Source organism: Mycetomoellerius zeteki, unplaced genomic scaffold (assembly GCF_001594055.1).
Source record: "Mycetomoellerius zeteki isolate Tzet28-1 unplaced genomic scaffold, Tzet1.0 scaffold39, whole genome shotgun sequence".
Lineage (NCBI taxonomy): Eukaryota > Metazoa > Arthropoda > Insecta > Hymenoptera > Formicidae > Mycetomoellerius > Mycetomoellerius zeteki.
This window is the reverse complement of record NW_017257381.1, coordinates 974,057-989,704: the sequence shown is the minus strand read 5'-3', so window position 1 is coordinate 989,704 and position 15,648 is coordinate 974,057. Positions and strand designations below refer to the sequence as shown.

Here is a 15,648-nt window from a genome sequence, read left to right as displayed (position 1 = left end):
TTCTTACAAATTGTTAAAAATTTTTCTGCGGTTGTCGAGTATTATCAACGTTTTTTGTGATTATAAATAGAGATTGAAACCCGTAATTCCAGAGAAAGAGAAAGAGATCACGACTTTGTTCACGAGATCTTCAGATATATTTCTTAAAATAATCCCTGTTTCGAAAATTTTGGTTCTAATTAAAATATGTCATATTATTTTTTATTGTAAAAAAATACCTCCGCCCGCGCTTTCTTCTTTCATCCCGGAAGACATTTTTAAATCCGCGTTATCTTCATGTATTCGTCTTGGAGGACATTGCGACCCTGATAACCGCGGCCTTTCCGCTCTATGTTTTTGCCACTCGCTCGTGGACCACGAGAGAGAGAGAGAGAGGGGGAGGGGGGGGAGAGAGAGAGAGGGAGAGAGGAATTTGTAAAGTGACGTAGATTGGAAGAGGCGACCATGACCGAATTCTCTGCCGGATATATTGGATCTTCGCGGTATGTGCTGTGTCCTGTTAACTTTGCCACTCAAAAATTATCGATGTATCAATCAATTTTTTTCTGACTTAACATTTAGCAAAATGCTTCATTGACAGAAAACAGTCTGGTTCAGTCTGGTTGCGTTTAGAATACTCGTTATAGTAATTGTTTTGAGATAGATATTTTAATCTTTGAATATTTTGTCAAGTGTTATAATTTTTAATGTGATGTGTTATTTATCTTAATGTATATTTATTATTTTTTCTTCTAATATACAATTCTACAAATAGTTGAGAAGAATTAAAAACACATTTTCTTGATTCATGACATTCCGTTTATCAAGTCTCGTGTTTTTGACTACCTTTACACGGACACTCATAATCGGGTTTAATAACATCTGTAGTTACGAAACTGGTCAATCATAGCTATTCCTTTGAATAATGGAATGACTATGATTGGCCACTTTCTAACTATGGATGTTATTAAATCCGATTAAGAATGTCCGTGTAAACGTAGTCTCGGATGCTAGAAATCGCTCCGAGATCTCAGACAGAGAAAGAATTAACAAATTACATTTGAACAATTCGATCATATGACCAATAACGGTTGATCAAATCTCCTTTGAAATTCTAGTTGTGCCCGTAATTTAACCTGATGATTATTTCTTTATGCAGAAATATATCCCGTACCGTTATAATTGTAAATCTCTTCTCGTGTTCAATGTACATTATAGACAGAACTACAATACACAAAATCGGTGATTGCTATCTCCGATTTAGATAACCCAGATTGTCAGCGACAGGTCCATTCGTGTAGCCTAGGATGCTCTTCCTCCCATCACCCTCTTTGCCTATCTCTTTCTCCCGCCGCGTCATCTTTCATCCAGCGTTCGATAAAACACGCTATTACCATACACGGCGTATATCGACCAACGAGCGCTCCTCTTCGGTGTGCGATTGTGAATTCCGAGTCGATAATTGGGTAGTGCCCATCGCTGGCTGACGAGCGAGCGTTGCAAAACGAGAATGTCGAGAGTGAGGGGGGAATTTCTCCTCTCTCTATCTCCCTCCTCCCCCCTTCCCCTCCTCTCTCTTTTGTGAGGGATGAAACCGGGTGCTCGCTTACGACCGGTCGATGCAGCGAGGATGCCCGCAGCAGCAGCAGCAGCTCCGAGCAACACGGCACTCACGTAATATGACGCGACTGCGTTGCTGAGCTGAGGAGAGAGAGAGAGAGAGAGAGTGAGAGAGGGGGGAGAGGCAGTGAGGATGGTGAAACGGGTTGCGCGGAGAGCTATGAAGCAGCCGGGACGCGTGAGTTGTGCTGGTGGGGGTTGACACGGTCAAGGTCAGCCTCAGTTCTAAGGTCGCGAGGGTATGTCATCTCAGAAGGGAGCGCCTGAATAATACTCCATCTCTTTTTCTCGCTCGCTCTTTCTTTTCCGTCGTCTCTTTCTCGTTTTTGTGCTCGTTTTCGGCTTCGCTTTCGGATCAAGTCGTAAAGCGAGGACGAGCGTTCTTCGTCTTCTTCTTTTCTGGTTTCGTTTTTCTTTTTCCCCTTTTACGTTCGTATGCGTGTCAGCTTGGACTCGTCCATCCGCCGACTGATGGAAGAGCCGTATTTATTTCTTCATCTCGCGAGCTTCCCTCGTTTGGCCGACGCGAGGATGCGCGCATAATTCCGTTTCGCGACCGTAGAAACGTAAAATGATCTTCATATACATATAAATTGAATAAAGAAAATCTATAATTTAAGGTACCGCTTTGTCTGTGTAAAAAAAGAGTATTGTTTTAACCGGTTAAGTGGTAGGCTTTTTAAAACATTCCGTGCCAAAAGTGGTAGGCGTCAATTGTGAACTAAAATATACCAAAATTTGGCCCTGGGGGTCGTGACATGTTCACCAGCTAACTGCGGGGGTAAAACGTAATTGCAATATATATACAAAAATCGCCATTTTCATTCAACGTATTAGTCGCCATGTTGTGTTCGCCATCAAATTTTACAAATTTGACGCCAAAATCGAGTTCAGAAGCCCAAAAAACAATAGTATACCAAATTTCAAGCAAATTCGTTGAATAATATAGAAGTTATTCAAGATGTGCATATATGCTACAATACCACTTTTGGCACGGATTCTTTTTGTGCATATATGCTACAATACCACTTAACCGGTTAATATTGTCACAAATAAACAACTAACATTAGATATATAAAAACATGTAACAGTTTCGTATGGTTTAATTGTTATTGTTGATCAATAGTTGTTTCAAATGGCAATAGTAATCAATTACATTAACCTGTGAAAAAATTGTTTTAATAATTTTAACTATTTTTTATGTATTTTTGTCTGTTGAACATGAATTCGTTTTCCAAATTTGGCTATCGCATCACAATTTTGAGAAAAATGGTGTCAAAGAGATAAAAATTTTAAAAACAGATTCAAGTTTCACATTTAAAAAACTATAGGAAACGATAAAGTTAGTTCAGACAGATCAAAAAATGTGAATTCGCAGACTAGTGTTATTATTTTAAATTTATAATTATTTCGTAAACAGCTAAAATGAAGAATTTTATTTATAATCGGCATCTTAAGATCGACATGTGTCCAGCAATCGGGAGATATAAATTATGTGGTGGTTTTCAAATTGATTTTTAAATTTTATTGCCTTGAGGAGAAGTCTACGTGGATCAAGTGTAAATCAGATCTTTGCTTTGCCGCACGCCTATTTTTTCCACTCGTATCTGTTTGCGAATCGGGCAAAGTGATAATTAGAACAAAAACTCATTTCTACCAATGTAGTTTAATTTTAATCTCAGTTAAATTCTTCATCATTTTCTAGTTTTAAGAATTAAAAAAAGATGAAGAGTAAATTGAACCGGGATTAAAGTTAATTTATATTATTAATAAAAACGGGCATTAGAGATTTTTGCATATATTCTCTATCGATTAGATTGATGTTATTCGATAGTTGCTGGATAGACGACTATAACGATCGTTTCGCTAACTATTAGATACAGAGGCCGAAAAACAAGATTAAATAGTTTTTAACCGCGATAGTAACATTAAAAATGTAGAATAGGCTACTTTTTTGTAGGGTATTTTAAATTACAAAATTATAAATTATGCGTGTAAAGCAGTTTAACAAATTAAGACAAGTAAATACAATCAAACTATTATTCCTTTAAATGCAAATGACAAATACTATAAAATTTGTTAGATAAATAAAAATTGATAAATAAAATTGATTTTTGAGTTAAATTATCTTTTTCATTTCAATCGTCGAGATAGTTGGAATAATTTACTCAGGAAACTCAAACAAATCGTCGGCGCGGCGGGCGATAGTAATTTCCTCGTTCTCTCCAAGAAATGTGTGATGTTCTCGGTGTATGTTCCTCGATGTTATTTTTAGATCCAGAAATTCATCATGTGCACGTACAATGCGATGAGCAATTATATTCCGCGAACGGCACAAAGATCACAGTTTTAATTTTGAAAATTTTTGGTACTTGCAAAATTTACAATTTTGCCGAGTTATTCTTTTAGTATACTCTAATAAAGAGTCTTTCACATATTATATTGTAGTATTAATATTATAAAAAGTATTATAACAAAGACAGATGTGTTTAAGATGTTCGACCGTTATATATTGTATCCCATGCTTTTACATGTTATGCATTTACATTTGCTGTTAAAGCAATTGCATAATAATAGCTAAAATTTTTGATATCCGTAAGCAAATATTAATCTTTTAAGTTAATCAATTAGCCGTTGAGAAATACGTAGGTTGTATGATTAAGTTGACACTATCTTGACATCTTGAGGTTGGGTTGTTCCATTTTTCGCTAATCTTCAGTTCACTGTCTTACTCTCTTATGTTCTTATTCTTTTATTCTTTTGCTTTTATTCTTTTTTCCAGTAGGTAAATTACCACATAGTTTATCCGAAGAACCGGCCCTAAAAGAAATATATGCACTATAATGGCGTGTAGTACCCAAACGGTTAATACTGGAAATGGACGTGACAAATTTTGAATATACCGAGATATTGGAGCATACGCGAACAAAATAGGCGCATCTTGAAATCCCGTGAAATCCATTTTGAGGATATTCAAAGTTGTGACGTGCCACATTAGGACGACGATTTGACTGCGCGCTAATAGTTTCTTTAACGATCTAATTAAATGTAAGTGCTATTAAATAATTACTGGCTGAATCTATTCCACGGTGGTTTCTCGTAACGTGTAAAACACAAGAGAATTCGTGAAATCAATGCACATTTAATGAAGCGTTATTCTCAACATTATTTCCGTAATTATAATTCCGACTGCATTATCTTTTTCATAAATGCACCAATAATTAACACTTTAACTGATGTATAATTACTTCGTGTTTTCGCTTTTGTCACAAAAATATCAAATTATTTAACAAAATACTTTTTAGAAAATAGATTTCAAGATGCGTCTATTTTGTTCACGTTTGCGTTGGAATGCTTCGATATCTCGACATGTTCAAAATTTGTCATCACGTCATTAACAGCATTAGGTAACCCTTTGGTTATTACGCGCCATTATAACGCGCTTCCTAATGATGTACGTGTCGAAGTAATGTCAACTTAATTATTACCTACTCTTTTCTAGAAAAGATTAATTTTAAGTTTCATGAACAATAATGTAAAATATGCAACTATTTTTTGACTGTTTCGATTATACATCTACTCATATTCTCCGCATATTGTCTAGATAAAAGTTAAGGAGATTGGTGATTTTTTTTTTCTTCATAGTTTAAACATCGAAGAGAATAAATGTGTGCATTCATTTCATTCGGTGCTCGTTCCTTCATTCCCGGCTCCTTTTCTCCTTGTCCCGGCGACGACGCAAGTGGGTCATGGAAAAACGGGGAAAGAGAACAAGCACAAAGACTCTGTTCCTTTCCGTTTGTTCGACGATTAACTCGGTGTCGTTTATTATTAGCAAGATTAAACGGATATGTGTGTCTTAAGAATTCTTCCATTTTTTCTTATCTGCCTCCACCTGATTGTGAGACATTGTTATGCAATTGAAAACGTTCGACATATTTTTTCTTCGAATATTCATTAAAATATACACGATATTCCAAACTCTTGACGGAAAATGCACGAATAATATTGTTAAAAAATTTAATTTTTTCTTAACGAGCTTTCTATAAACTCTAAAAATGAAATCCTGTTAACTCTTGATATACACACAATCATTTTTCAATGCTTAACTACATACGACGAATCGTTTGCAACGGGTCTGAAGTTAATTTTCATCATTTTTATATAATAATTATTAAGTGATTCGTATATATACACTTTTGAAAGTGTTATATAACATCTTTGGAAAGTATTTGTGTATAGTTGTGTATTTAAAATAAGAAAAAAATACACGGAGAAAACCATGGGTGTATCGTGGACTTTTTTTCGAAGGGGTGGAGGGGAAGGTTTCTATTAACCCAGGGATGTTTCTCGGATGTATCATGCGCCAACCGGAATGAGAATTAAAAAAAAAATTTTGCGATTGCACTGCAAAGAACGTTACTGCATCAATTTTGTGTAAATGTCACGTTTTGTGACATTTACAACAATTTTTAACATTAATGAATTCCATTTGGATACTTTTATAGCTTTTAATATTTTCTCGTAACTCATTTTGAAAAGGAAAAATGTTACGTTTTATATATCATGTAACTTTTACTTTATTTTTTAAAGAAAGTATGGGTAATACAGTTACTACAAACAAAATATTTAATTCTTTAATATTGTTTTTGTTATTATTACAACATTACATAATTCTTACATAAATATTCTCTATAAGCAGAACAAGAATACTAAATAACGTAAAGTTCTCTCTATCTTATTCTATGTAATACGTTTTCAAAATTAAATAATTATAAAAATAATTATAAAAATATAGACCAAGCAGATGCAAGAGCTCACTGAGCGTTCAATGAGCAATTGTAGTACTGAATATGTCAATTATAGCGTATATTCTGTTTATCGAGTCAAAAGTTTTACAGAAATTTTCCTTATGTATCGTATATTCCGACAAAGTTCGAACTAACGGAAGTATTAAAAATTACTTATATGGTCTTATAACGAGAAGAAAAAAAAATTTTATGATAGCAAAAAACTTACACAAAGTCAAAAGTAAAGTTGTATGTTTTTACAATTAAAAATGAAAAGAGGGATTTGATAGATCGCTAATTGGCTAATTTAAAATGAAATATTCTTTTTAGTAAAGCAGTGAAAAATTACTAGGCATCGACCGATGTGAGGGGATGTGCGTTATCGGGATATGCGCTAACATAATCATCCTAAAATGAAATAATAAAAAATTTCATATAGAAGGATTTGAACCCCCAAAATCACCCCTCTGAATACGCCCATGGTGAAAACAGTGTGATTGATCTACACAGAAATCTGGTGATTTCAACTAGATTAAATAATAAAATATGGAACAACTATTTATGTGGTTGCTTGAACCACAGTATAATGCTTGAATGACTTGCGTTGCAGCAATGACGGTATCTGGTTGCTACCAGATTATTTCTTGAACATTTAACCACGAATGTTTTAATGGTAACTGCATCATTTGGTTGGTTTAGACAAATTGATGTGGTGTAAGGACTAATACGATTGCCATCGCTCTTAGGTTATAGCTAATATAACCTTTTCATTGTACTCTTCAAAAGTGAATTCAGATTTCAGTGCTACACTTATAACTGACATAATCATCAGTTATAAATGTATAGAATTGAAGTCAGTAATAATACACTGATTCACTTTTAGAGAGTACATACCTTCAAATAATGCAGTAATGATGTGACAGTTTCGAGCGTTTCACCGCATTCTTGCAATGCTCATCCATAACGAAACGACTTCTTCTTCTTCTTTTTTGCTTAATGATTCCTGCCTCCGTAACAAAGGAGACAATACGACTAGATCTCGTCTCAAATATATAATAGTTTCCAAAGTCTTCTGCAGTACACAAACAAAATAAGAATGTGAGACACATTTAACGCTGAATCTGGCTTTGCAAAAATATACGAATGCAATACTCGAGCCGGAAGCGATCTTTCGAAACTGTAACGAAATGATGAGAAGTTGATATAACGATATAACTTTTCATCTTATTACATGCTTGTTAGTATGGCATCACGACTGACGCAACTATACGGAGAGATAGCTTATCCATGGTAAATGATCCTCCAACCAAGTTTTGGTTGTTACAACCAGATCACGCGTAACTCTATTGGTATAGTTGACACATCGAAGTTACGAGTCATATCAACCATACACGTACCTATCATATAAAGATAACTAGACTGATGTACCTATATTGCTCACAACTAAATATTTTTGGTTATGTGACCCCTATCTTTTTTTTTCCGTATAGAGATCATTTTATAGCCACGTGCTTGTAATATGTTAAAGAAAAAAAATGCGTAGGACATAAATGATCCAATCATATGTATACATATTAAAAATTAATGAAAATTTTTTCGTTGAAATTACTTCCAAATTAAGCAAGCATAATTATTTTTTTTACTACAAAAGGTTAAATCGTGAAAGAAAACATATTATTTCCACTGAGAGATATTAATGTCATGACATTTTCATTAAATGAAACGTAGGAGTTGAAGTTTTCCATCATCAAAGGTCAATTTAAATAGAAACGAAAACTTGATGCAAAGCTGTGTGATGCTGTATGAGCAAATTGATGATTAGCATGAGCTGTATCGTCTAGTCAGGCTTATACTACATGTTTTATTAATCTAGACGCTTATGCTTTTATGTAACTTTGCTCGCGCGATCGTCTTAACGAGATCAGACTCGATGGCGAATCGAATCGATGCCGTTATCGAAGTAACGGCATGAAACGAGGCGGTAACCGTATGGAGATTGGCCGAACGTTTATGTATGATAAAATGTAACGCGGTTAAGATCGCGCGGGATTGTTATTACGTCAAGAGATTACGCTGTTATACTTAAAAATCTGAATAAATGACTCGTTCGCTATGTCGAACTAAAATACGGATTTCTGTATTGCAATTTATAATTAATATAGCAATTTGAATACAGATGAAATTTTATTTATTTTATTAACGATTAAATTGCAACTTCTGAGGACTGATAGCATGACCAGATAGATATTGCTTTAAATTATCGCTTCTCTTTCAGAAGCAAGTTTTGGGTAAACACCAATTAACATTATATTAACGTTATAATTTCTCACTCATAAATTTTAATATAACACATGTATGTAACATCAAATACATTGAGTTGAGCAGGAAATTGTAACATCGATATTATTATAAGTAAATCAATGTTACAATTTCCTACTCAATTCAATGTAACTGATATTACGTACATGTGTTATATTCAGGATTGGCAAGTAACGCGTTACTTGTAATGCCGTTACTTTATTGATCGTTACCTTGTTATAATAACGATTTGGTAATGACATTGTGAATTTTTTATGATGGTAATGCTAACATCAGAGTTAGAAAAGTCAATCGTTACTTGTAATGGATTGAAAAAGTCATTCGTTACTGAAAAAAATAACTTCTAATTTGTAACGCGTTAATTTTTAGTTACGCGTAACGTTACGCGTTACTCGTTATACTTATAACTTTTTCAGTGTAACGCGTAATAGTGACAAGTTACTTTTCAAAGTGACTTTCTAACCTTAGTACAACCTTAGCGTTTAGTTAGCGTTACTATCATAAAAAATTGCAACATCGTCATCAAATTGTTTATTATAAAAAGTAACGACAAAGTAATTGGAAAGTAACGTTTGCCAACCCTGGTTATATTAAAATTGTTAGTGTTAGTTAGTGTTTATTGGATAATTTCGCGTGATCATGACTGACGTATGATCATGTGGCTGCGAATAAAAAAAATGATCGAGATTTCTCATAACTTGGAGTTTTTCGTATACTTAGAATCCAGTAGGCCCTGTTGCATCAGAACAAAAGATAGAGATTAGCGAGGGTTCCAGGGTAGCAACATCGTGATCGCATCAAGTGGAATATATACGAATTAATTTTTACTGTAACCTTCAACAGCAGCAGCAGTAGCAATAATAGGAATAGCAATATCAATGACAATAGTAGTAACAGCAACGATTGTGACCAGTGCAGTACCGAGATACTTTTTTTTCTGGTACTTACATCTATACCTAGGTACCATTTCCCGTGTACCGATACTTATATTTAAGTACATTTTAGTTTTAGACGATACTTTTCTGCACTAAGGGCCGTATAAGAAAGGTTGACTTATAATCTTAAGACAGTTCTTGTGCGTTATTAAAGACAAAACTTAAGTCATAAGACACTGTCTTAAGATTATAAGTCAGCCATTCTGCTAAGGCCCTAATAATAAGGCAACTTTGTAATTGTTACATGTTTGTATTATGTTTTGGCATAATACAAATTTACACGTATAATACAAATAAAATAATACACGTATTTAGAAGCTCTCGAATTAGCACCGATATTTCAATTTATTATTACATCAAGTCATACAGAGCGTTACATATGTTTTGCTATTTTGATTGTGATTTCTATATCAACTTTATTTGATTTGATATTAAAAACCGTTACTTGTGCCTATTCAGCCAATGGAACACAAATTTCAATTAGGACCAATTAAGACTGGTAACTCTATCGGCTGAATTTTAGGATTTTAGGATTAAGACCGAAGCATAAATCCAGCATTAATTCAATTAATTGTACTAATGATGACCTAAAAACTTGAGGTCGTAACGTTTACGATTTCTCTCTTTTGTATTATCATTTTAATAAATTTATTTACATCCTCGGATACTGTGTTGGCTCTTTGTAGGCATTTTACATTATTAATTTATTTAATTTATTCGAGCATTTCATATAATGTAATATTTCATTGTATTAATTTTTAATGATTAGTTGAGTAAATGTTAATAAATGGATTATTTGAATAAAATTAATTAATGGCTTTATATAAGTTACTTCATTTTATTTTATATTTACTTGCATAGAATTTATGTATGTACATATAAAATGTATGTGTAATAAGTAGATGTTACCTGCGGATACATAAAATATATAGATCATACCTAACAAGCAAGCTATCATCATTTTGACATCAAATTAACGTTAAAGACATCGTTTTTTCATCAAAATGCAATTTATTCTGAAATTTTATGTTAAAAATAAAAATACCTGTGGACGTAGGTATTTTATTTTTCTACTACCTGTACCTCGGTACATTTTTTCCAGAGTACGTGTACCTGTATCTAGATACTGAAAATAGAGTATTTTGCACAACATTGACTGTGACGATGGCAGTGCCGGTGTCGGCACGAAGCGAACAGTGGACGTGCACGAGAGTAGGTAAATGCGCGAGATCGTGATTGGCCGCGGCGGCCGCGGCGTCACCGTTCAACCAATCAGCGTTTGCGGCTGCGAGCTTCGCGCGCGCGGATCCGGTACCGCGGTCGAGGTAACGCGCCGTGAATCGTTGAGAAAAACTGACCGATTGATTTGTACGTACGTACGAAGCATTTGCGGTGCACGCGCAAATCGAAAATACGCATCGCGGCTATCGATTCGAAGAAATGCGACACGTGGCTATTTCGTAACGACGCGACGCGACGGACGAGAGTGGACACGGAGTAGTTCGGCGAGTGAACGCGATAAACGAGAAACAAGGAGATGAAATTTGCGACAGTGAGTAAGCGGGAGCAAAAGAGGGAGAGAGAGAGAGAAAGAGAGAAAGAGAGAGCGCATGATGGAGGCCGTTCGCAGATGAGCGAGGACGGAAGAGGGGAACGGTGGGAGGAAAGAGGGAGAGTACCCGGCTGCCTTCAGTTTGGCGTTCGGTGTTGCTAGGCGCGAGGGCCACTGTCAGTGCCAAGGCGGCAGCCGGCAACCTTCTCTCGATCGTGAGAATCAAATCAAGCTTTCCTTTCTTTCTCGTCTCCAATTCGGCGAGTGTCGTCCCATTGGTTTTCGCGCTTTCGACTTACTTTTTCTTCCACTATCGTCGCCTCCCTAGCCTCCGAGAACAGATGCATTTTCGAGAACATTCCCCGCGCGCGCGAGCGAGTGGCGCCTACTTGTCGAATTTGCCGACACTGTGGCCTCCGCTCTCGATTACGTCCCCCGTACTTACGTGTGTGCGTGCGAAAAAGAACCGAGCGTGTAGAGACACGCGAATCACGGAATGTCTCACGGCGGATATACGATCGCGCGTCACTTTCATCAATCATCAACGAACGACGTGATGATCTTCGATTAACGCGGAACGCCGTGAGTATTCCATCTGATTTTTCATCTACCTTACGATTCATTGTACTTTCGAACGTCGATCGTATTCGTTTTTGCATTACTAGATATCGCATAATTATCGTTGTGCCTTATTTTATTTTCCAACAACTGATATCGCAGTAATTATTTACTTGTTTGGCATATATACGGTGAAATTGTAGCTCTATATTACCTTTATTAATCGAACGAAAGGAAAGTATCCAAGTACATTAATTTTACAAATATTCGCATTTGTCATGGAGCAGACATTAAGGATGTAGAAACAGTAAAAAAAAAGAGGAAACATTCTCATTAATAATAACATGTTAAAATATGGAACATGTCAAGTTATGATGGATTTGATAATGCATTTTGTGTCGCAGTCGATATCTTGTACATGCATGTATATAGTATGTGCATATGTATGTATAAGACTTTTACTTAAAGTGTGACTTTATAAAAGTTATTTTGGCAGTAATTAATACTTATGTAAGATTAATTATATATACAGTTAAAAAAGTAGAAATTATAGACAAACGTAAGTACAAATGCGAATATTTCAAAAAAGTTCGAAGTAATTTCCAAAGCGATTTTTTTTATAGCGATATCTCGATGGTTCCGGGAACTTGAACGCCACGTTCTTATAAGTACACCGAATAGGCGAGCCACGCAGTTGTGCGAATAAAACGTCGCGATACGTAGATTGAATATGGTCTTAAAAATTCGTCCGCAAATTAAAAGTATAATCAACAAAAATACATCAATGTCTTGAGAACGTCTTTATTTTGACTTTAATAATAAGTTAGACAAGAAAATTCAGTATTGCATTTCGTAATTTAAAAATAAAAATACATATACATATATTTTTTACTTGTGAGAGAGTCGCGGAATAATATTAATTATTATTATTACAAGTTGTCGCATTATATTATACTTAACTGATATATATATATATATATAATTATATATATTTCATATAATAAATAAATACCAAGTATATACGCATATGCGATTATAATTCTCTTTAAAAAAAGCGGAGTAAAACTCGATTATTTTCTATACAGAGAATTACGAAACCGATGCGGACTCGATAAAACGGATAGATCGCCGTTTTTTGTTCGCTTTTGCGTCGAGCGTAGCCGAATCATGTTTTCTTCCTTATTTGCGTTTCTGAGTCACGCGCGTGTCTGGCGGCTATCTATTCACGCGATCCGCCGACGCGCGCACTTGTATTACGTTGACGGTTATTTATTCGAACGTAACACCGAACGAAAAATGTCAGCGTTTCTATAGCAAATCATCTTCAATAGCAAATATCGTTGATAACGAATTGCTGGATACTTACTTATGGATTGGATACTTACGTATATTTATACTACAAAAATTAAAGCAAAAATTGTTACCTTTACCGGCTTTTTTAATCTATTTGTATTACGTATTACATAAAGTACCTTGAAATTTGTGAAAAAAAGATAAACAAGTAAACAAGTTCCGTTTATCCTAAAATTTATAATCATGTTTTCAAAACATCTAATTAAATAAATAAGAAGAATAAAATTAATCTATGCAAATATAAAACAGTATATAAATAAATAAAAATATCAAATTTTTTGCGGAAATAAAAAAAAAGAGCATACGAACAGTTATGACAAATTAAATAAATCGGATTGTAACAAGTCGACGGGACTGGAACTCGTCTATGCTGTATGCAAGATGAAAAATCGGTGCCTTTCAGTAATATTCGAAACAAACATCGATCGGACAAAATTGTCATTTTTTTAGTTTGACAAATAATTGATAAAAGTGAGGAAGGAAGAAATTGTAAATACGTAAAATATCCGATTAAATTTTGTGTTGAGCGTAAATTTAAACGGAAGTGGAGTGCAAATAAAAAAAGGAAAGTAGCAAATTTTATTAGAGAAATTCTATTGTCATTTCTTATTTTTCTTTTAAAATATATTTGCGATTCGCAAACGCGCGCGTATTGATTAAACTGTATGGTGCGATTTCTACGGATAGCAATCAGGTATCCGGCTGGGCTAGTTCGTCTCGTGAGGGATATATCGATAACTGAATATTGTTGAATGTGCCGTTTACTAATCATATACATTATGCTTATATCTTTTAAATAGGTTTACTCAAGCCAGGGAGTACAAAGGGTCATTGATTAAGTCGCGCGTTTCTTCTCTAGACACGAAATTACGAGGATCAAAAATTCCTTTTTTAAGCCATACAACATTTCATTGATTGCCTTAAACTGCACCTGCAAATGCAGTAACAGTATAAATAACAAATATATAACGACAAATTTTTATATAAGCAAGAAAAGTATGACTATATATATACAGGGTGTTTCCAAATTAAATCGCAAAACTTCGGGAGCGTGTAGAGGAGTAAAAAACTAAGAAAAAAAGTCCTATAGACATATGCTCGTTTTTGCTCCGTTTCAGAGAAATCGAAAAAAAATGTTTACATTTCTTGCCATATCTAGCACCGACATATTTGATTACATTTTCCACTTTCTGTTATGAATTTGTCAGTCGCTCTTTGAAAGCCTTTAACAGTAGATGAATTTTGTCTTTTGCAATATGCCGCGTACGTATTCTAATAGTGAATATGCTGATATGGTTTTTGTATACGGTTTCTGCAACGGTAATGCTTTAAAGGCGGTGCGAGAATATGCACGACGATTTCCAAACAGAAGAGTGCCAAACCGAAGAGTGTTTATGTTGACATTTAATAGATTGCGAGAGACTGGATCATTTTCAATTCGACAAGAAAACAACCGATTTCAAGCAGCGTTACGAAGAGATTTGCAGGCAGGGAATCGTATTTTACAACATTTTGACAATCATCCTGAGACCAGCGTTCGGAATGCGTCGGCTGTATTGGGAGTGTCACCACAAACAATTTGGCGAACTGTAAAAGGAGATAATCGCTATCCCTACCACATTCAAAAAGTGCAAAATTTATTACCTCAAGATCATTGGAACAGATTGAACTTTTGTAACTGGTACCTTCAGACATGCCACAATGATATTTTATTTCCATCTAAAATAATGTGGTCAGATGAGGCAACATTTACCAGAGGTGGAATAATTAATCAAAGGAATTATGGGCTCATCAAAATCCCAGGTCTGTTAGAGAATACAAATTTCAGCAAGAGTTTTCTGTTAATGTCTGGCTTGGAATTTGGAACGACGTTTTAGTGGGACCGTTTTTTTTACCTGCAAGATTAAATGGGGACCGTTTTCTAAATTTCTTGGAGAATGAATTTTCTGACTATTTAGAAAACATCCCATTACAACAACGTACTGAAATGTGGTTTCAATTAGATGGATGCCCTGCTCATTACAGCAGAGTCGCTAGAACCTGGTTAGATAGAAAATTCCCACAACGATGGATTGGACGTGGAGGAGCAGTACATTGGGCAACTCGTTCGCCCGACTTAACGCCATTAGATTTCTATGCATGGGGTACTCTGAAGCAAGAAGTTTATTCTTCGCCTATTCAATCAGAGCAACATTTGAGAAATCGTATCGTAGCTGCAGCGAACAGAATATCGCAAGAACAGTGCCTGGCTGCTACAAGAGCCGTGTTTGACAGATGCAATGCTTGTATTGCTGCAAGAGGTGCACATTTCGAACAAAATCTTCATTAAAAAGTTTATAAATAAAATAATTAAAATAATAAATTAAATATATTTTTTTCTTTTTTCGTGATTTCCTGCGAAACAAAGCAAAAAGGAGCATATGTCTATAGGACTTTTTTTCTTAGTTTTTTACTCCTCTACACGCTCCCGAAGTTTTGCCATTTAATTTGGAAACACCCTGTATATATATATACATATAAAAAGAGAAAAAGACTGAATATA

General features: G+C 34.9%; 1 protein-coding gene across 1 annotated transcript in view; it reads left to right on the top strand.

The window, feature by feature from the left end:
- Rpb8 (DNA-directed RNA polymerases I, II, and III subunit Rpb8) overlaps positions 1-15,648 on the top strand; it is a 62,773-nt gene that overhangs the window by 2,284 nt on the left and 44,841 nt on the right. The gene's annotated exons all lie outside the window — the stretch shown is intronic.